The sequence below is a fragment of the Phodopus roborovskii genome, unplaced genomic scaffold (assembly GCF_943737965.1).
Source record: "Phodopus roborovskii unplaced genomic scaffold, PHOROB, whole genome shotgun sequence".
Lineage (NCBI taxonomy): Eukaryota > Metazoa > Chordata > Mammalia > Rodentia > Cricetidae > Phodopus > Phodopus roborovskii.
Window position 1 is genome coordinate 7,417,104 of NW_026126602.1, and position 27,980 is coordinate 7,445,083.

Consider the following 27,980-nt stretch of genomic DNA (forward strand, 5'->3'; position numbering starts at 1 on the left):
CCCTTAGAAGAGCAGACAAGCCAGATTAACCAGGTTGGTGAACTCCGGGTTCAAATGAGAGACATGACCTCAGCAAATAGGTAGAGAGTGATTGAGGAAGACACCCGATATCAGCCTCACAAGCACACCACATACACTTGTTTACACACATGCACACCACATGCCCAGAGGCAGAGAGAGCAAAATTAACCTTTAGTCTGCTATGAGAACAGGTTTCTCACTCTCCAGCCTCCCTCCTCATTGTCCTTAGACATTGTCTAGGGTGACATCTACCAATTAGTATTCTAGGGGTCATATTTAGACAGAACAAAGTTTGTATCAACCTTGTCACATAAAACTTGTTGACTTGACAGTAATGGTTACTGGAGAATACAGATACATCTTTGTGTTCTCTTTGTTCATTAATTTTATTATCCATAGAAAGCAGTTGACAGGCTAATGGGAGATGTCATTCTGTAAATAGGTTTCTCTTATTGGTTAATGAATAAAGCACTGTTGGCCAATAGGATAGCAAGATAGGTGGGACTAGGAGATGAGGATTCCGGAAGTAGTAAGGAGGGAGATCCAAGAGGGTGGACTGAGAGAGAAGAAAACCAGCCCTTCTCTTGGTAAGATAAGACCACGTGGAAGCATTTAGATTAATAGAAATAGGTTAATCATTAAGAAAGAGCCAGCCAATAAGCAATGATAATAACAGGCCAACAGTGTTATATCAAATACAGCGTCTCTGTGTATTATTTGGGGCTGGCATGGCAGTGGGGTCAGGCTGGTAGAGAGAAAAACAACTCATAACAATAACAGGCTGCAGAGATCATTCAGTTGGTAAGGTACCTGCCATGGAAGCAAGAGGACCCATGTCTAAAAACTCACCATGGATAGTGCTATTTGCTTGTAATCCTAGTGTTGGGGAGGTAGAGACAGAAGAACCCTGCCAGACAGCCTACCCTGCTTGGTGAGCCCCAGGCTGGTAAGAGATCCTGTTCCCAAAAACAAAGATAGGGGTGGAGATATTACTTCAGCAGTTAAGAAGTTTGCTGTACAAGCATGAGGAAGACAGCTGGGCATCATGTGCACATTTGTAGCCCTAGTATCAAAGGTAACAGTAGGCTTAGACAGCTCTGTTCCTTCACCAACCTTGTCTGGAACATAAGTCTTTCTCTTGGGCTGGTTCCACTCCCTATGTGATGCTCTCCTTGGCAGACATCTCATGGCTCTGCCAATTCTGTCATCTTTGTTTCATGACTGCAATCCAGACTTCACTTTCACAACTTAATACAATGGTCTCTCCACCTCTCGGGGCCTTCTTACTGACTCTAGCTCAATCATACGTTGCTTGGCCTCAGCAGCTCTCTGAAATGGTAGAGGAAGGATCCATGGCCCCTTCCCTCTTGCATTTTCCACACCTCCAAAACCAGTGCCACATGGATGGAAATGCTAAGTATGGCTGACAGCTTGGGATGGACACTGGTCCCCCAGAATCACATTTGCAGCAGCGTTTGTATGGTGTTGTTTTGGGGGAACAGAAAACTCCTTAGGCCTTTGTCTTTCACAAGTTGAAAGCTTAGCTGGTTGGGATTCGTTCCTGAGGGCACACTTCCATTATTCCAGTACTTAGTGAAGAATTAATCTTCTTAACTGTTTGCAACAGCCTCTCTTCCAGCACAGGTCTTGACTGTAATGTTAAGTTGCAGTTCTTCTTTTCCTCTCCAAACTGATGTGTATGTGTGTGTGTGTGTGTGTGTGTGTGTGTGTGTGTGTGTGTGTGTGTATATATCTGTCCCACAAACTTGTTTTCACTATAAATCTACAAAAGGAAAATCAGCAACAACCATGCTGCATATTCATGTTAAGTCTTGGAATTTCCTCCACCAAAGAAATTAGCCCAGAAAAGTTTTTGGAACATTGACAAAATGTAGCCAGATTCTTTGACAAAACATCATACAAATACCCTCTAGTCCAGTTGATGCTAAAGTCCCTGTTTCCCTCTGAAACAATAGAGCCACACCTCTACAGTCTGCACTATTCTCTGCACTACACATTTCCAGGTTCTTACTAGAGCTGCCCAGTAAGCTCTGCTTACAGTACTTAAACTTCCAAGGAAAGATTCTAGGCTATGCATCATGGGATTGTTCCATGCAAAACTGGCTAAAAATGGCAGTGTCAAATGGTTCCGCATAATATTTGTAGCAGATACTTCAATCACTAAACTTCTTCAGAATGTTCTAAGGAATATAGTTTTCAATTTAACTTACAATCAACCCCAAGGGTAGTAACCCCAATTGTAGAAACAAAGCATGAATAAATGAGATTCACAAACATTTAAAAGGTCACATTCAAATTCTTGACTTAAGCATTCAGCTGAGTAAAGATCTTCATAAGCAGGGGTGGTGTCCTGGATATTTTCTAAGCAGGCACAAACACCTTAGAACTAATATAAAATTTTTAATTTACATTATTTAAGCTTGCTGATAATTTCATGAATAATTTATTAACATATTATAAAACCCCAGTAATAACCATTAGACAAAAGAATCCATGTTCTTAAGCCAATGTCAGGTGTCCTCTCATAATGTACATTATGTTGGTAAATAGTCATTCCTGCTTGAGCTCACTGAGCTGTGTACAAGTATGGCTCCCTCCACCACAATTTCAGACCCAGACATGTTTTTTTCTCAAAGTGTCCTTTAAGGTCATCTCTTGTCTGGAGACAGGCTGTTCCCAGCTACAGCACAGAGAGAAGAGTGAACCAGCCCCAGAATGAAAACACTGTGTCCTTGAGAACAGGCAGGAGGTAAAGCATTTCCAAGAGATGCTAGCATTGCTTATCCATGATACCCGAGTGCTTCCAACAGGAAAGATTAGCCATCAGTTCAGCCATAGCATGGAGAAAAGCTCAACAAGCCAGCCTGCCTGACTGCCTCAACTTTCCCAGTCAGGCTCTCAGGGATGACTTCAGACCTGACTTGGTGATGTTATTTCTATTTGCTGCTAGTTGTTCTTTTATGGGGAGGTGTCCTCCTCAGAGGGGACATTTTGCTCCACTTGGTCATCTGTAGAGAAACTCCAGCTCACTGCCTTCATAGGGCTTCTCCAAATGGTTTCTAATAGATATCTGTAAGCCTCCAATATGATGCTATTACCTTCCTGGTGTTATTTATTCTTTTACTTGAAAGATTTCCCAGGGGGAAACTGCTCTGCCTGGGATTCTGTCTATGATAACCTCTGCCTACTGCTTCAGTGGCTTACCCAATGCATTCTGGCTGGATATTTTTTTTAGCACACAATTTGATGATGTTTTGCTATCTCTCTAACCATGCATGCATCCATCCCTTATTATTCATTATTTTACCTTGGCTTGCTATGTACTTAATAAACTCATTCACTCCTTCAAAACCACAGGTGTGCCTGTTGCAGATCATTCTCAAGGCAACACAGGATAGCAGTCTTCCCAGGCTTCTCAGGTGGCCCTGTATCTGGTGCTTTACACATGAATGCCAACTTCAGAGGCTCTGTTTTCACTGCACCAGCCCCGTATTCCACCCTTGACCATTACTGTCATTTGGTTTGCTGACACAAATCACATATTCTTGTTTTAGTTTGTTTAAGCAGGGGTCACACATAGAATATTACTTTTAAAAGAAGAATGGGGTGGGTAGGATGGCTCACGGGGTAGAGGTGCTTCCTGGACAAGCTTGATGAGCTGGGTTCAATTTTCAGAACCCCAAAAAGGGTCAAAAGGAAGAATCAGTTCCATAAAATTGTCCTGTAAGCATCACATGTGTACCATGGTATGCATGCCCACCCTCTACCACATACACAGACTTAATAATAATAAATATTTTAAAATTCAAATAAGAAAGGAAATCACAAAAAAGCTTCAGGAATACTTGTGGTCAGGAATAAAAGTTCAGTAAAGCATCTGTGTTGTCCCCATTTCCAAGCATCCAATCCCAGGTTGCTTGAAGCCAACTTTCATCCGCATCTAAAGATCATTTAGTAACTGGGCTATATTCCCAAGCTTTTTAATTTTCATGTTTTAGCCCATATTTTAAATAAATGATAAAATAATAAAGTAATTTCCCTAAAACTGAGATGAAACAATCCAGAAGCAAAATATACAGGATTATTTAGAGTCAAATAATAAAGATCCCATTACTTCCAGAACTAGGTCCTTTCTTATGAGAACTGATACCCTTGCAAAATGGTCAGGAAAGGGAAGAGTTACTATTTCTTGCTCTGAAAGCATCTCTCTAAACTGGGCCAGCACACAAAGTGAAATGATATTCTTGCTAAAAGCAATATGCACTTTTTATATTAAGTGTCTGTCATACATAAAGCACCAGGCAGAAACTCACCCATTGGGTGCTTGGGGGTCAGCAGACAGACCCAAGAGTGTTGGGATGCAGGAAATGATTGGTTGTGTTGATCTTGTCACATTCTTTCATAATAATTTCACCCCAAGCATATTGAGGTCTCATAGACTGTGCTCTAAGAGTTAGAAGTGGCCTCTCTTGGCACCACCAGAACCTACAACCATGGTGCCTCCAAGGGCAAGAAAACCCTTTTATTCTTCATCAATAAAACTAATGGGAGATGTCCTTCTGTATGCTGTGAATATGTTTCTCTTATTGGTTGATGAATAAAGCTGTTTTGGTCAATGGACAGGCAAGATATAACCAGGCAGGAAGTATAGGGAGATGCCATGTAGCTACCAAAGGAGTAACATTCCAGAGCATTCTAGTAAGCCAAAGCCTTGTGGCAATACATAGATTAATAGAAATGGGTTAATGATTAAGAGAGAGAGGTAGCCAATAAGAAGCCTGAGCCATTGATCAAACAATTGTAATTAATATAGCTCTGTGTACTTATTTTGTTGTGGGGCCAGGTGGGACAAAAACTCCATCTTCAGAAACAGATGTACAGCCTGGTGTGCTCAGAGTTATTGACAAAGTGGAATGCAACTCCGGGCTTGCTACCATTGTAACTATTCATCTCAGACCCCTGTTTCATGGTGATGTGAAAAGATCCCAAAACCCTAAAGGGTATAAAGATCACTGATACAAGAAATGAAGACTTACAGTCTTGACATTAGGAGAGGGAGACAAGGGAAATGAATAAAAATAATAGAATCAGTAGCAGTTGCTGGCACACCCTTGCTATCCAGCATGCAATGCCAGGCAAAGCACAAGAAAACCAAATCAAGGCTCTTTTTGTGGGAAGATGATGGAGATGGTGTTTGACACAATTGCTACTCCATCTACCTCTTGAGGGATGATACACTCCTGGGAGCAGTGGATGGATTTACCTAACCCATTGTAAGCCTTGGGATTAGAGGGGGGTCTTCCTGAGTCATTCCTCAATACCAGGAATGGGTTAGAGGGGACACAGTCTACCCTGGAATTCTGTCTGTCATAGACCTGGCAAAGTCAAGCACCTCTGGTAGAAACATCTTTTTCAATCTGGTGGTGGTAGTACACACCCTTAATCCCAGCACTGGGGAGGCAGAGAAAGGTAAATCTCTGTGAGTTCAAGGCCAGCCTGGTCTACAGAGCAAGCTCCAGGACAGGCTCCAAAACTAAGGAGAAGCCTGTCTTGAAACCTCCTTCCCACCAAAATAAAGAAACTTCTTTGCTTTCTCTCTTCCTATCTGCCTCTGTCCATTTTCCCTTCTTTTTTAGGTGAGAATTACAATTTATCTTTGCCTGGACAAAGATGGTGACTCTTTGGAGAACCCTTTAAAACCACCTTGCATCTGCTCCCAGAGCTTGGAGAAACTACCATGCTTCTGGGGTGGCTAGAAAGTGGCTGGTAAGGTCCTGCTGAGCAGTGTCTAGGTCTTAGATTTTAAGCCTCATGTCCATGTACATAAAGCTAGACAGACCCTTCTCTATTCACAGAACAGAAACAGACCTTCTACAGTCTTGGTGGCTTCTGGCATTCAATAGCCCTGGTGTCTTTCCTATGTGGCATTTGTTGTATTGGTAGTGGTGTTTTGATAGTGGTGGTGGTGGTGGTAGGGGGGGATCAAACTGAGGGACTTAAACATGGTAGGCTAGTGCTCTATCACTCCACTATATGCCCAGCCTCAGTTTATAAACCTCATGTGGTGGTTTCAATAGGTGTGGCTACATAGACTCATGTGTTTGAATGCTTGGCCCATAGGGAGTGGCACTATTAGGAGATGTGGCCTTATTGAAGGAAGTGAGTCACTGTGGGCTTTGAGGTCTCATATATGTTCAATCTGCACCCAGTGAGACAGTTCACTTCCTGTTGCCTATGGATCAAGAAGTAGAACTCTTCTCTCAGCTCCTTCTCCAGCATCATGTCTGCCTGCATGCCACCATGCTTCCTGCCATGACCCTGATGGACTGAACCTCTGAAACTGTAAACCATCCCCAATTAAATGTTTCCTTTATAAGGGTTGCCATGGTCATGGTGTTTCTTACAGCAATAGAAACCTTGACCAACACACCTCAGTTCTGTATTTATAACATTCTTCATTCCTGTAATCTAAACTACTCTTTATTTCTCCTTTCAGTTTATGAGATAGATGTCAAGCAGTTGTGTCCCCTCAATGTGCCGGTTAAATTATCTTTATTTAGTTGTACTTCTGTGTGTACACATGTATGTGCACATATGTGAGTATGTGCATGTATGTGAGTATGTGCATGTGAGAGCAACTGCCCAGGGAGGGAGGACAAAGACAGAAGATGCCCCTGGAGCTGGAGTTACAGGCAGTTGCAAACAATCTGACATTGGTGCCTGTTGAGCACCAATGCTCAGCTGTCTCTACAGCCCACTATGGATGAGATTCTTAGCTGCCAAGAAGCCACAGCTCCTTTGAATCTCTGTTCCGGTCTACCTTGTGGGGCATTGTCAACCTGTCTGTTTCCACAGAAGCCCCACAACTTCTAAAGACATCTGCTCTTTTCCTTTCCCTCGGAAACCTAAGTGTGCCAGGCACATAGCTTATGTAACTTGCACACTCAAACAACCTTGATTTATTGTCTGAGGGTTAATTGTCCCCCTTTCTAGGTCCTTGCCAAAGACTGCTGGCAGTTGAAGAGTTAAGCGGGAAAAGCATGTTGCTTCTAGGAGATAGAGGCCTGAAGCTTCCCATTCCAGGCAGTTTCTGAAGTAGTCTGGGGTACCTCTCAGATGCAGCATGGCCAGAGCTGTGTTTGGAATGGAAGCCTGACTTCAGCACAATTCTGCCTGAAGAAAAGGAGACCACCTGCGGAGCAAATGAGCTATAGGAATCACAGTTTCACCAGAGTTCTTGCAGATGGCCCTGATTTAGAAAAGGTATGCAGAAAATCCCTGAAAGACAACTGCTGTTCTTTACAGCATTTGGAAATCTTCTTGTGCCTCACCATCCTGTGTTGATTTTGTTAAACCAGCATCATTAGCTCTCCTCTAAGCCCAGCTGTCCTTTCACTACTTCTAATTATTAAAAAAAAATGACTAGATTCTAATCTCAGAATATTTGTTTCGCCTTCATCCTTCTCAAGTACAAAGCTACCAAGTTTATTCTTGTGTCACTGTTTTAATGCAAACCTTACTGCTCCTTGCACCACATCTGACCTAGTACATTATAACCCTTATTTGTAAATGGATTCCTTGGTATTTACTGCACGTGATTGACGAGTTCATGCACCTTTCCCCTTACCACACACTGGTGCCTTTCGTAGCTCACCATGATCTTCACATGATACAATAAACCACATAATTAACTCTTGTTACCTTAATTTATTTCCTTATTAGCTCTTAATTCAATGCCTGTTGTGCACTGTGCATCATCCTTGGCTCAAGAGAGACAGGAACAAATAAGCCAGACCTATTTTCTTATTGCCTTTTAGAGAGAGAGCGAGCTGATATTAAGCATCAGTGTTCAGAAAGCATATCTACAAAAGCTTGTTATGAGTTGGGGGCAATAACTCAGTCAGTAAAGAGCAACTGATAGAGAGTGGTCCCCACACTCTTATAAAAGCCAGACAAAGAAGAGTATGGTGTCTGCAGCCCTGCTCTGTGAGGAGGTTTCCTGGGGCTTGGTGGCCAGCCAGTCTAGATGAGTCAGTGAGCTTTAGGCTTAGTGAGAGATCCTATCTCAAAAGAGTTAGGTGTAGGGCCAGGAGTGGTGGTGCACACCTTTAATCCCAGAACTTTGGAGCAGAGGCAGGTGGATCTCTGTGAGTTTGAGGGCAGCCTTGTCAGCCAGGGTTATATAGGAAAATCCTGTTTCATCGCCCTACCCCCCCCCCCCAAAAAAAAAAAGAAAGAAAAAGGTGAAACATGATTGAATAAAATACCTGACATTAACCTCCACTTACACACACACACACACACACACACACACACACACACACACACACACACACCACAAGGGACACAAACTCAATGTCTGGGTTCCTAGGACATTTCAGCTGAGATGATAAAGGAGTACCATGTGGATGATGCAGCAGCATCCCTAAAGATTGACATGCCAGGATGCAGGGAGAGCCGGTGAAGCACAGGGGAGGTCAAAGGCAGGAAGGTCACCAGGGGCCAGACTGTGACAAGTTGAGTAGGAAGGGCTGCGGAATTTGGGTTTTATTATTGAAGCAGTGGGGAATCACAGCAGGTTTGAAGCAGAGGAATGCAATAATCTATTGTGTTTCAAAAACTGCAGAATATAGAAGGCTTCAAGAAAAGGTCACTGGGTGAGAACATGGAAGAGCTGTGTAGGTTAGAGTCAGTGGTGCCTGTGACCATGGTGGTGCCTGTGATATGAACAAAAAAGGAAAAGAGACCCAGATTTAGGAGAGAAGGAGATTTAGTGGTCTTCACCAGAGGAGCGAGGCAGAGGGAAGAGACATACAGGAATATTCTGTTGCCCAAGCTGTCATCATAAATAACAGAGGAAACTGGCTTGGACCTCAGAAAACAAAGGACAGAAAAGGGACTGAAACTCGGGGCTTAGTTTAGGATGATGGGGTCCTGCATAGATATTTCTGAGAGGGCCAAGTGAAGACGAGCATTGAAGCAGTTTTACTTCATTACTGTGAATTTGGAAGTCAGTGAGAAGGCTCTGGGCTCTGCACTCTCTAGCCCGGCCATTGTGTGATATGGAATTTCATGTGGGCAAGCTAGCCAGTGCCAAGGATAGCCCAAAGAAATAAGGTTTGTTTGTGAACTCTGCAGAAACGAGAAGCATCCCCTGACTGAGGGACTAGGACCAAACACGGAACATTTGGCCCACCTGCTGTGAGACAGCACCAGTTATTCCAGGGAAAGCCATTTTTGCCTAGCTAACCCTCCCTCAGATTAGTTCCTGGCAAGATGAACTTCTCATTGAGCTGGCTTTTTGGGTAATGTTACCTTCCTACAGAATCTTGCCACAAGTTAGTTGGCCTGTTGTGTGGTGAGCAGGCAGACTTGTGTCCCACAACAATAGCACATGTCATTCTGGAATTTCTGAGAGTTGCCGGTGTGAGATATAAACTTGGCATTAACTGATCTATTTGGTAACTGATACCATGGGGGTAGGGGTGGAGAAGGAAGAGACAGTGGTCATGGTCTGGTCCCGAACCTCAAGGAATAGCAACATGGAAAGGTTGAATAGAAAAGAAAGAGCTTGCACAGCAAAGGATGCTATGGTATTGAGAAAGCTAGGGGAGAATCTATACATGGCTGAGTGGGGGTGATCCTGTATTGAGTGAAGGAAGGCAAGCTGCGGACCATTGACTCCTTGATGGCAATTACAATAATTTGTTGTCTTAGGGGTTCTATTGCTGTGATGAAACACCATGACAAAAAGCAACTTGGGGAGGAAAGAGTTTATTTCACTATATAATAGTTCATCAAAAAGCAGTGAGATTTCTGCCCTGCAGAAACCTAGAGGCAGGAGCTGATGCAGAGGCCATGCAGGGATGCTGCTTACTGGCTTGCTCCTAATGGCTTGCTCAGTCTGCTTCATTATAGACTCTAGGACCACCAGCCAGGGAGGACACAATGCATTGTGCCTGCCCCCATCACTAATAAGAAAATGCTCTACAGGCTTACCTGTAGCCTGATCTTATGGAGGCATTTTCTCAGTTGAGGTTTCCTCCTCTCAAATGACTTTTAGCTTGTGTCAGGTTGACATAAAACTAGCTAGCACATTTGTCAAAAGTTTTCTTAGTTGGTACCCTGTTCTGAGTTTTCCTCACATGTTGGCTTATTTTTATTTTGTAGCACTGAGGGTTGACCCTAAGGCTTTACATTCTAGATTAGTATTCTAACAATGTACCATGACTCCCAGTCCCGGACTGATACTTTGAAGACATTGTATATAAATAAGTGCATTCTTCACTATGGAATACTCTAGGTTCTAACAAAGAGTTATGTATTTTCCACTACATTCTATCACCCCAGATTTCTTCATGTTGACCTTTTGTAGTTCTGTCTGGTGATATGTTTTTCATAGCTAGCACCCCTCCCCACCCCGTCATAATGTTATAACTTAAATCATGCAGTATATAACATTTCGGACCTGGCTCTTCCACTTCAAGGGAAATAGTTGAAAATCATTCCTGCTATTGAGTAACAGCTCATTGCCTTTTTTGTGGTCATACCACAATTTGTTCATCCTGAGACTGATGTTAAAATTAGTTATTATCTATTTTTGTTGATTATGAAAGAAACTATTAGAAGATTTGCCTGTGGGTTTAGCCTAAATATAAGGTTCTTCCCCTTTAGAGTGGGATGACTGGGAACCACATTTCCCTCTACAAACATTAGCATCTTGATGAGTGTAGTAGTTTGGTAAGGTGATATGGTAGAAAAAGGATCAGAGAGGGTTAAGAAGCAAGTGGGAGGTGAGACCATGGATACAGAAAGCGAAGCACGGTTTCAGAGTATTTGTAACTCTGATTTGTAAGCCAAGCTCCAGCTGGAGGTGGCTGTGAGATTTAGGGAGGTGGGCTTGTCAAAGGCAAAAGATGCTTAAGTGTGTTGAATGATGGTGAGAAGGAGAAGGGCGACAGTGAGGTTGAAGGTGAGGGAAAGAGCAGGCAGTGGAGAGACAGGACAGACCGTGTCTGAGAAGGACGGAACACCGGCTCTTGTAAGGAAGCAGATCTTGTATTTCAATGGGTGAAGTTTTCAAAGGACACATCTGACCTTCCTTTGGCTTCTTCTGGGAGAGCAGTTAGCTTAATCCTTTCAGACTTCTTGACCCCCACGAATCTGCCTCACGATGACATTACGTACATGCTGGTTTTGCTTGTTCAGTAATGGTGAGACATTTGCGAAGGAAAAGTAGTAAAACTACAAGTGTGGCAGTTTGTTAATTTTTATCCTAGAATTATGCTTTGCCTGGTTTTCTACAAAAACATCCTTGTAATGTTCAAATTTGATCTCATGTGACATTATCCACTTGGAACACCCAAGAGTTTCTAGGCCACAAGCCCCCTGTTCACAAGACTTGGGGGCCAGTGACATGGTCATGAAAATTCCCTTAAACTTCAACATTGGGGATTTTTAAACTAGCTTGATAACATAAACATGTTTTCTTGGTAGAGATCCTGACATTGACCCCTAATGATTAGAGGTACTTGTGGATTTTCTCTGATGCATTAATGAGTAAAACAGACTATGTTTTCTTTGTATATTTTTAAAAAATGGTTGCAAAGATAGTGACATAAAATAAAGCCTCCATTTATGTTAGCCACAATGAGGAGGCTATAAGTTGGTGGGCATCTTATTTTAGGAAGTTAGGTATAGTTTTAAGACTTTCAGGGAAATATCTGAACTGACTCTAGCCAGTCATTCAGGTTCCATAAAAACTCACACTGACACCTTGCAGAGCAATTTGTACCAGGACAGATAATAACACACTTAGCTATGGGATTTCAGATCTAATACTCTAAAAATGTGTAGGAACACATAAATGCCTCGCGGAATGGTTCTGTACAAAGGAGCATACTGTAGCAATCTCATCTTAGTATTCATGAAAACACTGGGGGTTTTAAGTTAGAAACATAATTTTTCAGTTTTGAAAAGGGCTTTAAGAAGGTCTTAAGTGTGACAGAAAAAAAAAAAAAAAAAAAAAAAAAGAATTCTGGCTCTTTTTTTCCAGCCAAGAAGATGCCCAAGGGAAAGAAGGCCAAGGGGAAGGTGGCCCTGGCCATGGACGTCATGAAGAAACAGGAGGTCAAAAAGGTGATGAATCCTTTGTTTGATAAAAGGCCTAAGAATTCTGGCATTGGACAGGAGATCTCACTCGCTTCGTCAAATGGCCTCATTACACAGGGCTGCAGCGGCAAAGGGCCATCCTCTATAAGCATCTCAAAGTGCCTCCTGCCATTAACCAGTTCACCCAGGCCCTGGACCTGCAAACAGCTACCCAGATGCTTAAGCTTGCCCACAAGTACAGGCCAGAGACAAAGCAGGAGAAGCAAAGACTGTTGGCCTGTGCTGAGAAGAATGCTGCTGGCAAAGGGGATGTCCCAACTAAGCTGCCTCCTGTCCTTCAAGCAGGAGTCAATGCAGTCACCACCTTGGTGGAGAACAAGAAGGCTCAGCTGGTGGTGATTACCCACAATGTAGACCCCATTGAGCTGTTGTCTTCCTGCCTGCCCTGTGTCAGAAGATGGGGGTCCCCTACTGCATCATTAAGGGAAAGGCCAGGCTGGGATGGCTGGTCCAAAGTAAGACATATATCACTGTTGTCTTCACATAGGTTAACTCGGAAGACAAGGGTGCTCTGGCTAATTTGGTGGAAGCTATTAGGACCAATTACAATGACAGATATGATGAGATACGCCACCACTGGGGAGGCAATGTCCTGGGTCCTAAATCTGTGGCTCGAATTGCCAAACTGAAAAAGGCAAAGACCAAAGAACATACCACTAAACTGGCTTAAGTGTACACTCACTGCTAAATTTTCTGTGCATAAAAACAAACATTTCTTCCAAAAAGAAAAATGAAAAAAGAAAAGAATCCTGTAGGCAGAAACCTGGACTCTGAATGCTGAAATAATCTGTAAGTTTTAATGACTTTTGTCTCTTATTCTCTCAGTTATGTTACATATGATGCCCCTTTAAGACAGTGCTTTTAGAAGTGAGGGTTCTATTATCCTGAGGGATAAGAATGTTAGGTAGCAAGTCTTCAATTAGAGATTAGCATGATGCTCCTTGATTTTGGCTCTGATCCACTTCTTCAGGGAAAGCCCTCTGCTTGGGACTGGGATCCCCTATGGATTGGACACCAGTGCTCCCAGCCAGCATGCTCATGGCCTACCCCCACAAATGTTTGGGAGGGGCCCCAAAGAGAAAACTGTGATCCACTGTGGTGTGAGTCATCAATAATCCAGAGAAGGGAAGGTTAGCTGCTTGGAGAGTTGAGTGATACACTTGAAAAAGCTTCTAAGCGACTGGACCCCAGCAAATGGGCAGCATCTCTCTTGGGAGGGAGAGGAGAGCACAGTGAAGTAGAGTGGTCAGAAAGTGGTAAACTAAAGAATTAGAGAAACATGGGTGTGGAAATGACACCTGGAGCCTGATAGGAAGACAGCCCTGAATGTACCAGCATCCCTGACTTTCTGTTCACCATCGTTGCTCTAGTCAGTTTTTCTTTATTATATAAAACATTTGAGATACTCAGCTTACTCAGGGAAGGGTTGGGCTCTTATCTATTGGGGTTTGGGTTCATGGTTGAATGGTTCTATTGCTTTGAGGACTTCAGTAAGAAAATCCATCACAGAGGGAAGTATTACAGTATTACAAGGGGGCTCACTTCATGGTCAGAAGTGAAGGTAGACAGAGAAGAGGCTAGACTTCTACAATTTCCTTAGTGGACACACTTTCAGTGACCTAAAATCTCCCAATACACTAATTCTAAAGTTTCCACCACCTCCCAGTAGTGACCAGCTGAGGACCTAGCCTTGAACAAATGTGTTTGGATGGGGATAGTTCTCTCTTCAGGGGAAACTCATTCTTGACCCAGTCTTTGGAGATTACCCTATATAGTACAGTTCCTGGGGTGCTGTACTATATGACATGGGGGTGGACAAGTGACCAAGAGAAATGATAAGACTCAGAACTACCTGTGGTATCAGGTATCTTCTCTGAGATGGACATTTCTACTGTGGATAGTGTATTACTGTCTTCACAACACATTCTTGATAATTCTTCTGCATCCAAGAAAAATATACAACACTGAACTCCATGAAGTGAATATGTAAATGGGATGAGTGCTAAATCTGTTACCATGAGCAAGTAGACTGCTGTGACAGAATGAACTCATGTGTGGCCTGGGTTATACAAACACTTTCTGTAATAGCATTGAATGAGTCAGGAATAAGGATTTGTCTCTCTTTTGGAATAAAGTAAGACCAACTAATGGGAATGAGGGTGGGATATACACCCTTTGCTATACTATTCTGATTCTAATTCATCACTTAAATGTTCTGTTTTCCAAGCACTGTTCATACAGAGAAAACCAGAGGTAGCCAAAGAGAATCATGATGCAAGAAGCTCATGAATTTGCATGTCTTTAGTTAAGAGTTTGGGAAAGTATATAAAACCCAACTCAAATTCTTAGAGAACCAATGAATGTAATGCAATTTAGAAGAATCCTTATATGCAGTTGTTATGATCAAATGCCTAAGAAAAACTTTTTTCTACTTTTCTTTGATTGAAAATAGGTGTTTTTCATGCAATATATTCTGATTATCATTTCCCCTCCCCCACTCGTCTCTGATCCTCTCCACCTCCACTCCCATCCAGACCTTCATCCTTTCTTCCCTCTATTGTTAGAGAACAAATAGGCACCTAAAAATAATAAAACAAAATAAGACAGCACAGAACAAATAAACTAGAATACGACAAAACAAACAGAAGACCACTCTCATAGATGTGTCAACATCAATTCTGAAACATTTTCATCAGGCCACTATTTAAAATGATTCTGAAACATTTTCATTAGGCCACTATTTAATATGGTTCTCTTACTACAAATTGTTCAGAGTAATGAAATTCTAATTCTCTGATACTTATTTACTTTAATTTTATACATATAAATATTTTGCCAGCATGTGTGTATGTATGCCACAGGCATGTCTGGTGCTTCAGGAGGCCAGAACAAGAATTTGGATCCCCAGGAACTTGAGTTACAGATGGGTGTGAGCCACCATGTGGGTATAGAGATCCTAACCTGGATCCTCTGTAAGAACAGCAAATGCTCTTAACCAGTGAGCCATCTATCTAGTCCCCAAACTATATTTCTTATATTGATTGAAGTCTTCCAACTCAGACTCTTCCTTCCACCCTGGTTTGTATTAAACTTTTCTTTGCCTGTTGAGTAATCATCATCATTTGGATAGATTCACCAAATTTGGATAGCACAAATATCATGCACAAGTCTTCAGATTGGATGGAGACATTCATCCAGCCTCACTGGACAATCAGAATGAGGATGCCTAAGGCAATGTCTTCTGCAGAGGGCTGTTACACCATCTTATACCAAGTCAATTCTCAGTGCCACCTAGACAAATGACACCACAGTTCATACTGAACCCGCAGAGGAAACCCAGGCTTGAGGAGTTGAAATTCTTGGGTCTTGCTTAGTCTGTAAATCCATCATGGGAAACTTGGAGCAAAGACTAAACTGCGTTTGTTTTGATGTCGCTTTCTGTCTTCCTTCATTCCTAGTGATAAGAAACTTCTATTTTTATGACTAATTTGTATATTTGAGCTTGCAATGGCATTCCTCATTCTCTCTTCTTCCCTTCATTAACATTTGGCATATCTATTTTAAAAACATACACTCACTAGCAAAGCCAATTATGACATGCATGAAAGATTAGTCAGAAAATAAGAAAGTTAGGATTTGTTCCAAGTTTAGTTGGGTCCACATCATTGATGAATTCAGGACTCTTATAAGAATGACAACAAAAATCAATCTAGAAATACTCTTTAGTTAAACTCTGCTACACAAAGAATCTTCTGAAAGGAATATAGAAATAATTAGGCCAACAATCACTCAAAGGCCTTTGTTGACATTAAAATATTCAGGCTAATATCAGTCTGATAACGAATGGGAGTCTGTACTCTCAAAACAGGGGGGAGGCTACCCAAGTTGCAAACCCTGTCAGAAGCAATAGGAATTGCTTGATTTGCCAAAGGCAGAGCCATCCCTAAAAAAGCTTCTCTTTGTTAAGGCTCCTTTTAGGGTCACTTTACTGGGTTCAGTGACTTGTGTTAAGTGCTTGTTGGTACTAAGCACCATTTTGGCTGCTGGGGATAGAAAGGGAAAGAAAAATAGGTAAGAATCCATGGATGGTGGGGTGTATGTGGGAGTAAGGGAAAAATTACAACAAAACACCAAAGTGCAAGCAACACACACTTAAGGTCAAATAATGCTATGTACTGTGGAAGAAGACAACACAGGGGACAACACAGGGCAAGTAGACAGGAAGCATTTGTTTAGAAGCCTTTGCCATTTAAAACCAGCTGACAAGGGAAGGTCGGCTGCAAAGATGACATTTTGGGCAAAACATGAAGGAGATGGGAAAAATAGAGATTGTAATTTGACAATTTTCTTTTTCAAAAAGAGCACTCTATACATAAAAAATTAATTTTGTGATATAGAATTGATACTCATTGGCAACTTGATTAGCTTTGGAATCAGCTAGGAGACTGGTGAAGGTACAGCAGTCTGGGGATGTCCAGGAGGGCAGGTCTGGAGAGGACTAACCGAGGAAGGAAAGTGCACCCTGGCTGTGTGTGGTGTAATTCCCTAGGCAGGGATGTTAGGATGAAAGGGGAAAGGAGAAAGCCAGCTGAGCGCATTAGGTCCTCTCTCTTTCTCTGACACATGTCCCCACTGCCAGTGTGTCCTTCCCAAGTTCGTGGGGCAAACACCTATGGGTTTAGTACTCTGAATCCAAAATAAACAATACAAATTCTTTCCCAGGGTCTAGAGAAGCTAACGGATCATTCTAAAGCTTACATCAGGGCATGAACTAGCAATTACTAAATGTTTCCTCTTGTTTTATTTAATTGTATTTTTTCACAAAGTCAGGGCCTAGAGAGTTGAAACAATCAGCCAGAGGTTAGGCAAATAGTGAACCACAGAGCTAGTATTTGAATTTGGGCAAACTGACTGTCAGGTCCAAAAGAAACTCAGGACAAATGGCTAACTGGGCTGCTTATTGGCATACCAAAGCCCACACTGGCCTCCAGGCTCTCTCAGTACCTGTGGCTTCAGCTCTTCTCACCCCACCCCTACCCTAAACTTCTCCAGTTCATGGGCTTTCCTTCCCCAGCTTCTCATTCCTACATAACCCTGCCATTTTGTCCCCAGTTCTCTTTTGGCTCTCTCTTGGCTCCCTTTCTCTTGGCCCTCTCTCTTGGTCTCCTCCTCTCTTGACCTTCCCCTGCTCTCTCTCATCTCATGGCCCAGTTCAGTCTACTGGCCATGTGTAGTCTCCTTCCTCTGTTCTCTTCCAGATGCCTCTGATGGTACTATCCCTCAAATCAATAATAAAAGCCTTCCTGAAACCATACCTTGGACTATCATGTCCTCACTTTATTGTAAAGCGACTACACAAATTTCTCCATGTGCCTTCCATGTACAGCAGGACGCATGCACTCACTCCATGTAGCTGAAGTGAGGCTTAATATGTACACCTGTGGAGGCAGAAGCAGTAATCCAGGGCAGTCAGAGGAAGGCTGAGACTCTGTTTCTACTGCCCTTCTCCTCTTCAGAACTTGAACTTCTCATGTACTGTTTAATTCTATATAAGATGAAAAGTCAGAAAAAGGCAGCAAAGATGCCAAACAAATAACAGACATGAAAAGTTGTTGAAGTTCAAGGAGAATTAGTACAAAGGCTCAGCTGGTGCCCAGGGCAAGCACAATGAGTTTCTTAGCAGCGAAGTTACCCACAGCCCCATCAGTCATTTACACCAGGGTATGAATGGTAAGTGGAATAAAGCACCACCGCCTTTGACAACAGAAAGCTCTTTTTCATCTTCCTTTGTGAACTCTGGTCACCTGTGTCACACTGAGTCCCATTTAATGGGCAAGCACGTCTGCTGTCTGCCCAAGTCAGGTCTACTGTAGACTTGACCCTGTGAAGTCAAAGTGGCTGAGGTTTCAGTTGCTATAGGAAGGGACGTGTGACAGTGGGCTGTTTCCCACATGCTCCAAAAAACTGCCTTTGTTTTCATGATAATAATGGAATATAGAAGAGAATCCACAAGATTAGCTTAAATGTATGGGAGGAGCTGGGTGTGGTGGCACACGCCTTTAAATCCAGTGCTTGGAGGCAGAGGCAGGCAGATTTCTATGTGAGGGCAACCTGGTCAATGTAGTAAGTTACATTCAGGGCTACATAGACATTGCCAAAGTAAATAAAAATAAAAGGCAGTAAGCATTTGTCTGCAGGAAGTTCAGGAAGAAACCAGGAAGGAATTCCGTTAGGATGTGAATGCATGGTTGAGCCAGGCTGTCCTGAGCAGGAGACAGCCCCAGTGTTATCCCTCTCATCCCAGCTTTTATACCTGTCTCTTACAGAACATGAACAAAATTTCTACCTTGTTTGTTCACTGATGCTCACATGCCACGGTCTCATTGGACATTCTTGCAGACTTGACATTACAGTAGCCATCTAAGATCTCTATTTAGAACACTAACCAGGGCTCTTCACCCTTGGCTTTAGCCTTTATGAACAGAAAATAAACAATCGGGAGCAATGATCTGGGCACCAGACATCCTGTCACAGATGTATTTATTTTCATCCTTGTCTGATTTTGAATTGAAAGCATGGAATAAATTTCATAGCATTTTCAAACACACAAGAGAAATGTCACCTCATTCACAACACAGTTATTTCCCTCCAGCCTCCAAAAAATTAGCTTCATATTCAGCTGAAATATGAAACCCTAAGAAATATGTAGGAAGCTTTAAGGCATGGTTTTCTCTTTAATCACTGTCATAATGACCCCAGTACAATAATCTCTGTAATTCAGGCTCCACTTGCTTAAAAACAATTGATACTTTTTTTTTTTTTTTTTTATGAAACTGTTGGCCAGTGACTAGCATTTCTTATTGGCTAGCTCTGTCTTGATTATTAACCTATAATTACTAATATATGTATTTCTGCATGGTCTTATCTTACCGGGAATGCCAGACTCACACATTCTCTCCTCCTGAGATCACATGGAGACTCCACAATTGACAAATCTTAAGATGAATTTAAGCATTGTGTTTTCCTCGAGAAGAACGAACTTGCTAAGCTAATAGTGTTGTAAGATGATAGGAATGTTTAATGTGCTTGCCTCAAAGAACAAGCTGCTCCTTGAAGATCATTTCCATACTCCAAATATACATACCATGCTAATGTGCTGTTTAGAAATAATTTTTATATACACATTAAGCCAAATATCCTCAGCCTTGTTGAAATCACTGTGCAAAGGTGAAAGAAATTAAATTGTTGCTTCTTTTAGAATTTTAAATTTGAGAAGAGCCTTTCTTTTTAATGATAATTAATTAGTGAAGTTTTATAGAAATAATAAATCACCAGGGATGGATGTATCTGGTTTCATGGGAGGTTGAGGCCAATTCTAATCAGGACTGCTGACCCTAATGCTTGAAAAAGGGCTGACTGTTTCTGGGAGAATCCATTAATGACTTGGGAAAACAGATGTATCTCTGAACAATACTAGCTATGCCAAGGACAGTGTGTCCCTTCGTTTCCTTCCATCCTCTCAAATAAACCAAAGACAGACATTGACTTGGTGTTGTATAAACAGACAAAGTGCTTCTGGTGTCACCAGGCTCTGTGATGACCTGCTCTTCTCCCTCACTTTACTGAGATTTCTTTTGTTCGAACATACCTATTACACACACACACACACACACACACACACACACACACACACACACACAAGCACGAGGTAGAGGAGGGAGGCCAGCAAGATGGCTCAGCAGGCAAAAGCTCTGGTGGTCACAGGATGATTCTCCAGAACCCACATAGGAAAGCTAGATTAGCAGTAGCAAGCATCTGTAAGCCCATCACTTGTAGAGCAAGATGGGAGGCCAACACTGGAAAATTGTCTGGAAGCCAGAGTACACAGTACAGGAACACAAACAAGAGACCTTGTCTCAACAAGACTGAAGAAGAAAATCACCTTCTAAGGAATGGTCCTCTGACTTCCACAGGCACATCTGAGCATGTGCACACTAAATAAATAAATAAATAAATAAATAAATAAATAAATAAAATTTATTGACAAAAATGATAGAGAGGAAAAGAAGCCCTGGAATCCAGGATGTTTTGATTAAGAATATCTTGGTTGCTCAGATATGATCAATCATGTACTGAGATAAACATGGATCCACAGGGCATTCTGCTTCAAATCTGTAGGGACTCAGCTCCAATTCCGAATTTTCAGAGGGACTGTTGTTTTAGTATTGCAGTTCACTTGGGCCTCAACATTAGGGATACAAATATTTTTACAGGAGCCATAGTTGCAAGTCACAGAGATCCAGACTAAGTCTGTACCCTGATCCCAAAAGCTATCCATAACTATCATAAAGACTGTCCCTCTCTATTTGCAATGGCCAGTTTTCTAGATACATAAAAATGTTGCTTCATGAAATGGATAATTTCTTAGCCAGGATTGATCAAAGAGCTTTTACAGAAAGCAAGCTTCAATATTTCAAAGGAATGAGAATAATCAGACCTTATTTATATTTAAATTGGCTTATTTTAGTGACTTTTCCTGACACTTATCATTAAGGGATCTATAGTATCGTGCCACTTCATTTCTAAGGTAAGTAAAGATTATTATTCTGCTCAGAGAGAGAAGAGAGAGAGAGAGAGAGAGAGAGAGAGAGAGAGAGAGAGAGAGAGAGAGAGAGAGAGAGAGACAAGAAGTGGCTGTTGAATAAGCAGTGCATTATGGAACCTTTGTGGTGTGGACAGAATTTGGGTAAAGCCCTGGCATTCCTGTATGCCATTTTTCTTGTAGATGTAGTTGTTGGGTCAATTGAAAGAAAAAAAATCTGTGCAAATAAAAATGGATGTGATTCCCAGGATAATCATGGGGCAGGCTTAGGGAGTCTCATGAAATACAAGAGCCACCTACCATCACCCTGAGATCTTGAATTCCAAGCTTTAAAAACATGGAGAAGAGTTATCTGGGCTTCCAGGGGTGACCCCAGGAACAAAAACCAAGGATAAGTAACTTTTCTTCCTAGCTACCACACAGAACACAAGCTACACTACCAGGTACTAGGTGGCTCCCACATCTCTCTCCATGCTGGGTGCTCAGTAGTAAACAAAGCATGGCTACTCTGTACTGGCATTTAGCCAGTTGTAGCATGAATTCTAATTGGTATTAATAATATTAATAGTAAAAGCTCACCAATGCTCAGACCAAAGGGGCGATCCTGTCCTCATACTGCTGCCTCAGACCATCTCTGTCTGCAGAATCCTCAGACTGCATCTCCCTCTTGTCTCCTCTGCCTTATATTCCTCTATCCTCACAGCCACATCACTCCTGCTTCCACCTCCCTGGTGCTGGGATGAAAGGTGTGGGATCCCAAGTGCCGGGATTGCCTTTGTGTGAGCTCTGTTTCTCTTTTAGACAGATTCAATCTCATGTAGCCTCTGTTTCCTGAATGCTGGGATTAAAGGTGTGTGCCACTCCTGCCTGGCCTCTATGACTGAGGAGTGTGGCTAACTTTGCACTCTGATCTCCAGGCAAGCTTTATTTGTTAGATCATAAACAAAATATCATCACAGCCAGCAGGAAAAGGAACCCCATGGAATTCATGGGTTAATCATGTTAGTTTGAAAGTACCCCAAAAAGCACAAGCTGCCCACCCAACTGCCCCAAGTCTCAACGAAAAAGTATCAGTCCCACATGGCAGGTCATACCTTCTGGGGCCCCCACATCTCACAAATGATTCATTTTGGAAAACAACTCTATCTGCTTCAAATAGCAGAAAAACAATTCCAAAATGTCTTTTAGTAGTGACCTCACAGAATTAAAACAAACATTATAGTAAGAATGGATAAAAAGATTTTAGATTTGGGAGAAGCAGCAACATTTTTTAGTCATTAGGGAAACTATAGACGGAGAACATCATAAACACCAAGTATCAGATCAAAGATCTCCACTGTTTGGATGACTCAACATGCCACTGAGTGAAATGGGGAGGTGGAAAACAGTGGGAGGATAAACTCGAAATATATGCTTGAAATATTGGTACTATGTCTTTTTACCAGATGTGAAAATACTGTAAGATGATGACTGCATTTGAGCAGCAGATGGGAAGTGCAGAGGTCGCCTGAGAATTCTTGATTCCAACCCGTCCTCAGCTGGAGAATGTGACATCTTAGTAGCAACTCCCACTTAGACTACCTCTTAAAGGGTTGTAAAGTTGATTCACACTGTTTAGAAAGCATCATGATTTAGAATAATGTCTTCCAGGATTGTTTGTTCTTACAGGGAGGTCGGCTTTAATGTAGAGAATGAAATGCCTATTTTGGAATTTGGGGCTGCACTGTACATATGAGGAAGATGTGTGTCCATTATGTGAGAGAAAGAGTGTGTGAATGTGAGTGTGTGTGTGAGTGTGAGTATGTATGTGTGTGAGTGTGTGTGTGTGTATGTATGTGTGTGTGTGTGTATGTGTGTGTCTGAAAGAGAGAGACTATAATGAACAGAAGGATGAAGGACATTTTAATTTCCTGAACCCACATTAGGGTCAGAGAGTGACAACAAAAGAGACAGGAAGGCTTGGGACGCTGCAGTGACAGATGAGGAAGAAGACACAAATCTAGATAATAGAAGGAAAAGGAAAAGGAAGCCATTGACCCTCAGAGAAATGTCATGCACCTTCCCCCTGGCCTTTCTTTTTCTGTTTGATTTTTTTTGACATTTTTATGGCAAAAAAATATTTTTCACCAACATATTGTTATAAAGAAACCTATGAAAGGAAAGGAAAAACTGTATGTCCAGAAGAGAAAAATGTCTACGAGACAGAAAACAGTTTTTAAGTTAGATTTTTAAAGACCATTTATAGGGACAGCCCGACGGGGAGAAAAGCTAATGCAGACCACCTTCACTGCTGTTGGCATAGTTCTCCTGCTGTCTATAGTGTATACATACTATCCCTCAGAACAAAAAGAAACAGTGGAATCCACCTAGAGCAGGCCCCTAGCTTACCCCAGAGTAGAAACCTGAGTGAGTCTTAAGGTAGCTGTGGCTTCCAGTTACTCATCAGAGAGCAATACTACTGTGTTTATTTCTTCCTCACTGATTAACTGGCCACTCTTAGGTGTAGGGCATCCACACTATATTGGGGCTGCTAAAGACATCCTTCTCCCCTGAATGAGATTTTCATTTTTAAAATAGGATATATTTTTAAAGTAGGATATATATATATATATATATATATATATATATATATATATATATATATATTTGTTTTTAGTAAGAATCATAAAACATGGTGACAGGTGATTTCTAATTGAACAATTATGCATATTGAATTCTAAGGTTACAGTAAGATGAGAAAATCAATATTCTACTTTTCTTGTCAATTTCCAAATACATTTTAAAATTATCCCCTCTCTTTCCCTTGGTACTATGCTTCTTCAGCCCACCTGCAATAGGATCTTCCTTCTTGTTGCTGACAATGATGGGCAATGGTGCCCTTTAGGGTTACTTCGTCAGTCACAGTTGGTATTATTGTCATTTGGTCACTGATGACATATTCAGCTTGGCATATAAAACACTCTTCATCCTGTTTAAGTCCACACCAGCTTAGGATTCTTAGTGAGTCACCATTTGAATTAGACTCCAAGAGAAAAGATGCAATTTTCCACAATGTGTTTCAGGACCAGCAATCACTAGCTTGGTGATGATTTAATTCGACATTCAGTCACAAAGAAAGAGTTAAGTACTGTTTCTTTCCCAATTTCTGGGAGAACAGCTGAGAACCAGGGTCAAGAGAAAGCCATTCTCAAGTGCATTGACTGCATAGACCCTTCCTAGTGAAGGGTAAAAGAAAACACAACCATCCAAAACAAGGCTGACAACTGCAGTGTTTTCTCCATTTCTGGCTGTGCTCACAGAGTACAGGCTCACATAACCATCTGTACAGTTTTAGGATTTTTAGCTATTTAAGTGGACAGGTAAAAATAAGCAAGCTTTATATGCCTCTGGTAATTGGGGATTATCTACATGGGGAGATTTAATTTCCTTTAATTATTTAATAATTAATAAGAAGCTGAAATGTTCCCTTTAATTGGTATCATTAGGTATGCTAACAGATATGGTGATATATTCGGTATATATGCTTTCATGAATATTAAAAAATAATGAATATATAAACACCCTTAAAAATGTTAACATATCTATGATACCATCCAAGAAACCTGAACACTCAGAATTCCAGTGCAAAGCTTTTGGAGATACATTCTGAATATAAAATGACAGGTATCCAAAACTCAGTTTTCTTTCATCCATTTGAATATTGTACTCTGAGTGGTTTTTCCCCTTTCCAGTCTTTCTTTGAACTGATAATACACAAATGAAGTAATTTGAAAACACTTTTGCAAAACTGATTAAATTAATGAAAATATTCCTCTCTTGACCCCACAATACAAAAAATCAATTATAGCTATTCAACTTGGCTTTGAGAGTTTCTACTTTTCCTTTTTGAGAAAGTGTAGCACATTGTAGTCCAGGCCAGCCTTTGACACATAGCTCTTCTGTCTCATCCTTCTGAGTGATGGGATTACAGGCTGAACCACCATGCTAGGCTGTGAGTTTTAATTCCTGTGTTTTGTGTTAGCAAAAAAAGAAAACCACACTCCTCTCAGATATATTTGGTTCAATTATCACTAAATCAATAACTGATTTATATATTAATGGATTACACACAGGCATGTCCAAAGGCAATACAATTTAGTAGAAATAGCTCATAGTTAAGAAACTATTAACTATGTTTGATAGCTGTCTATTGATATACAAATTAATCATATATTGAGTATGGATTTTTTTGTTTGATTTATGGTTTTTGTGTATCTTTCTTGGGAGCTATTGAGCTTTAAGTTTCCTAAAAGATTTTTAATATCTTTTAAAACCAGTTCTGTAATATTCTCACTCAATATTTTTCAAATTATCTTTCATAGTTTCTTCATTGTCTCCTTCCTGACATCCAATTAGACATGTATTGGGCCTTCTCTCTCTACTGTGTATGCTCCAAATGCCTTCCTATTTCCTATCACTTTTCTTTTACTCTTATATTCTCAAGAATTTTAAAAGCCATCTTGGAAGAACTTCAGCAATATGGTGGAATAGGAAGCTCTGAACAGCCCCCGTAGACACCATGAGTCAACAATAATAAGCATATGAATTCTATTTGTCAAGTATGAAGAAAGGAACTTAAAGACCCCTTCATCCCAAGTAAACATAAAGCTAGCCAAACTGAAATTGATAGTGAAATTAGGGATGCTATGTCTGGACCATGATCTTTATCCCCAGCACAGTGCCAGATAACTGAGAGAAGGTCCCAGTTATTGTTGTTCTCTAAGGAGATAAGCTGTTGAACTCCACACACAGGTCCCAATTTTTCCATTTGCTATTAGACTGGCTTCTGTCTCACCTGCCTATGAGTACTGATGAGAACCATAATGTGCTAGACTTCCATAGGCTACAGAAAATAAATGTGGCAACTTGAACTATCACATAGGTTCCAGTACAGTTCTTTTCCATGGAATAAATAGAGAAATTCAAAGTAAAAGTCAGGTTTTAGCTTCTTAGGGAGGAAAGAATTAAACAGGCAAATATTTTGGTGCTACGTAAGATTGTGTTTCTTGTGCTACCCATCCTGTAGTGCTGATGGGTCAGTCATGAGAACAAAGACAGTTGTCTGACCTAACTTAATGGCATCTGCCATAGCTTCTTCCCTTGGCCTGCTCCTGTGTACACCTTGTTCATGGAAACTCAGAGACATGGTAGGTTTTCTGAATGTGCATGCACTAATGGAGTCATGAAAAACAAAGAAACAGGAAGACATGATCCAAATGAATGAACAATAGAAAACTCCAGTACTAACTCTAACAAAATGGGGCTGTACATATTACTGATACAGAATTCAAGGTATTCATCAAAGATCAAAGACTAATGTGGTGGTTTGAATTAGAATGGCCTCTATAGGATAATATATTTGAGTGCTTGATTCCCAGTTGGTGGAAGAGGTTTGTCACTGTGAGTAGGCTTTGGGTTTTAAAAGCCTATGATATCCATTCCCATGTAGCTGTCTCTCTCTCTCTCTGCCTTGTGACTGCTGTCTCAACATGTAGCTCTCGGTCATGTTCCAGCACCATGCTTGTTTGCCTGCTTCCATGTTCCCTGTCATGAGGTCATGGGTTCCCACACTGAAAATGTACACAAGGCCCCAATTAAATGCTTTACTCTATAAATTGCCTTAGTCATGGTGTCTCTTCATAGCAATGGAAAAGTAACTAAACAGATCCCAAGAGAGCAGTCCACAGAGTGAGAATTTCGAAAAGACATTGGACATTTAAGACAGAACTAAAAAGAAATTTTAGAACTGAATGATGTAACGACTGAGCGGACAAATTTCAAGAGCTGACTGACAGTAGACCGAAGCAGGCAAAAGAGAGCCAGGGAGCTCTAAGGAAAGGAAGTTGAAACATTCTAGTCAAGAGGTCCATAAAAGGTATTACAGACAGGCCATACAGAGGAGAGAAAGTATGGGAAAGCTTAATCAAAGAACTAATGTCAAGCTGCTTAAATGTGGGGGAGTAAATCATATCTGGATTCAGGAAATCCAAATATTTAAAGTGATGTCAATAGTCCATAGTCCTGGGAAAATGAATTTTGAAAGCAGGACAGGAAAATGGCTTTTCATATGCATAAGAACTTTCATAAGATTATCAGTGGAATTTTAATAGAAACATTGCAAGCTACACCCAGGACTGGCATTGTATACTGAAAACATGAAAGATAAAACAACAACTAACCAGAGTTATTGTTCCTGACAAAAAATGTTCTTCAAAAACCTGGGAGAGGAGAAAACTTGGCAGGACACTCAAAAGCTCAAAGCATTCATTACTAAATTTGTATTAAGTGAAATACTAAAGTGAGGTCTTCAGTTTAAAACAAAGGACACCAAACAGCAATGTGACTCTACAAGAAAACATAGAACTCTTTGGTAAAGGCAGTAAATGGTCAGATGACACAGCACATTTGCAGGTGGCTATTCAGATCATGGGTTTTTAGCCCCAGACTCAATGAACCAGTGATTTAAAACAAAACAAAACCAAAAAAAAAAAAAAAACTGATTTAAAATTTATAGGTTTTCATACACACACACACACACACACACACACCACAGAGATCTGCCTTCTTCTGCCTCCTGAGTCCTAGGATTAAAGGTATGTGCCACTAGGCCTGGTTTTAAAATATTTTTAGCATTGTCTGTTCTAATCATGCTTAGGGTTTTTTTTTATTAGTCCATAAGTGCAGTGTAACTATTGTTTACACAGTATTCACATTACAGCAGTCCTTATAGGTAACCAGAAGAAAGTTCAACTTTTACCTGCAGAGGCTATGTACAAATAACATGTCATTTTACATAAAAGAAGAGAATCTAAAGATTTTGGTGCCCTCAAGAGAGCTTTCGAACTGATACTATGTATATGCAGAGCAATAAATAGCTATGTTGCTGTAACCTTGATGCCTAAATCACTTTTGTCTTAGCTATATTTATGTCAACTTACCACAAGTTAGAGTTATCGGAAAGGAGGGAACTTTAATAGAGAAAGTGCCTCCATAACATCCAGCTTAATGATTGAGGGAGGGCCTGCCCTATGGTGGGTGTGATCCTTGGGCTGGTGGTCCTGGACTCTGTAAGAAAGCGGGCTGAGAAAGCTTTGGGAACGATTCCAGGAAGCAGCATTTCTCCAAG

The 27,980-nt window shown here is 41.1% G+C and overlaps 1 protein-coding gene and 1 pseudogene across 2 annotated transcripts in view; one reads left to right on the forward strand and one right to left on the reverse strand.

Annotated features, from left to right (window-relative positions):
• Positions 1-27,980, reverse strand: part of Kiaa1217 (KIAA1217 ortholog) — a 488,613-nt gene that overhangs the window by 389,764 nt on the left and 70,869 nt on the right. The gene's annotated exons all lie outside the window — the stretch shown is intronic.
• Positions 12,106-12,883, forward strand: LOC127237424 (60S ribosomal protein L7a-like; annotated as a pseudogene).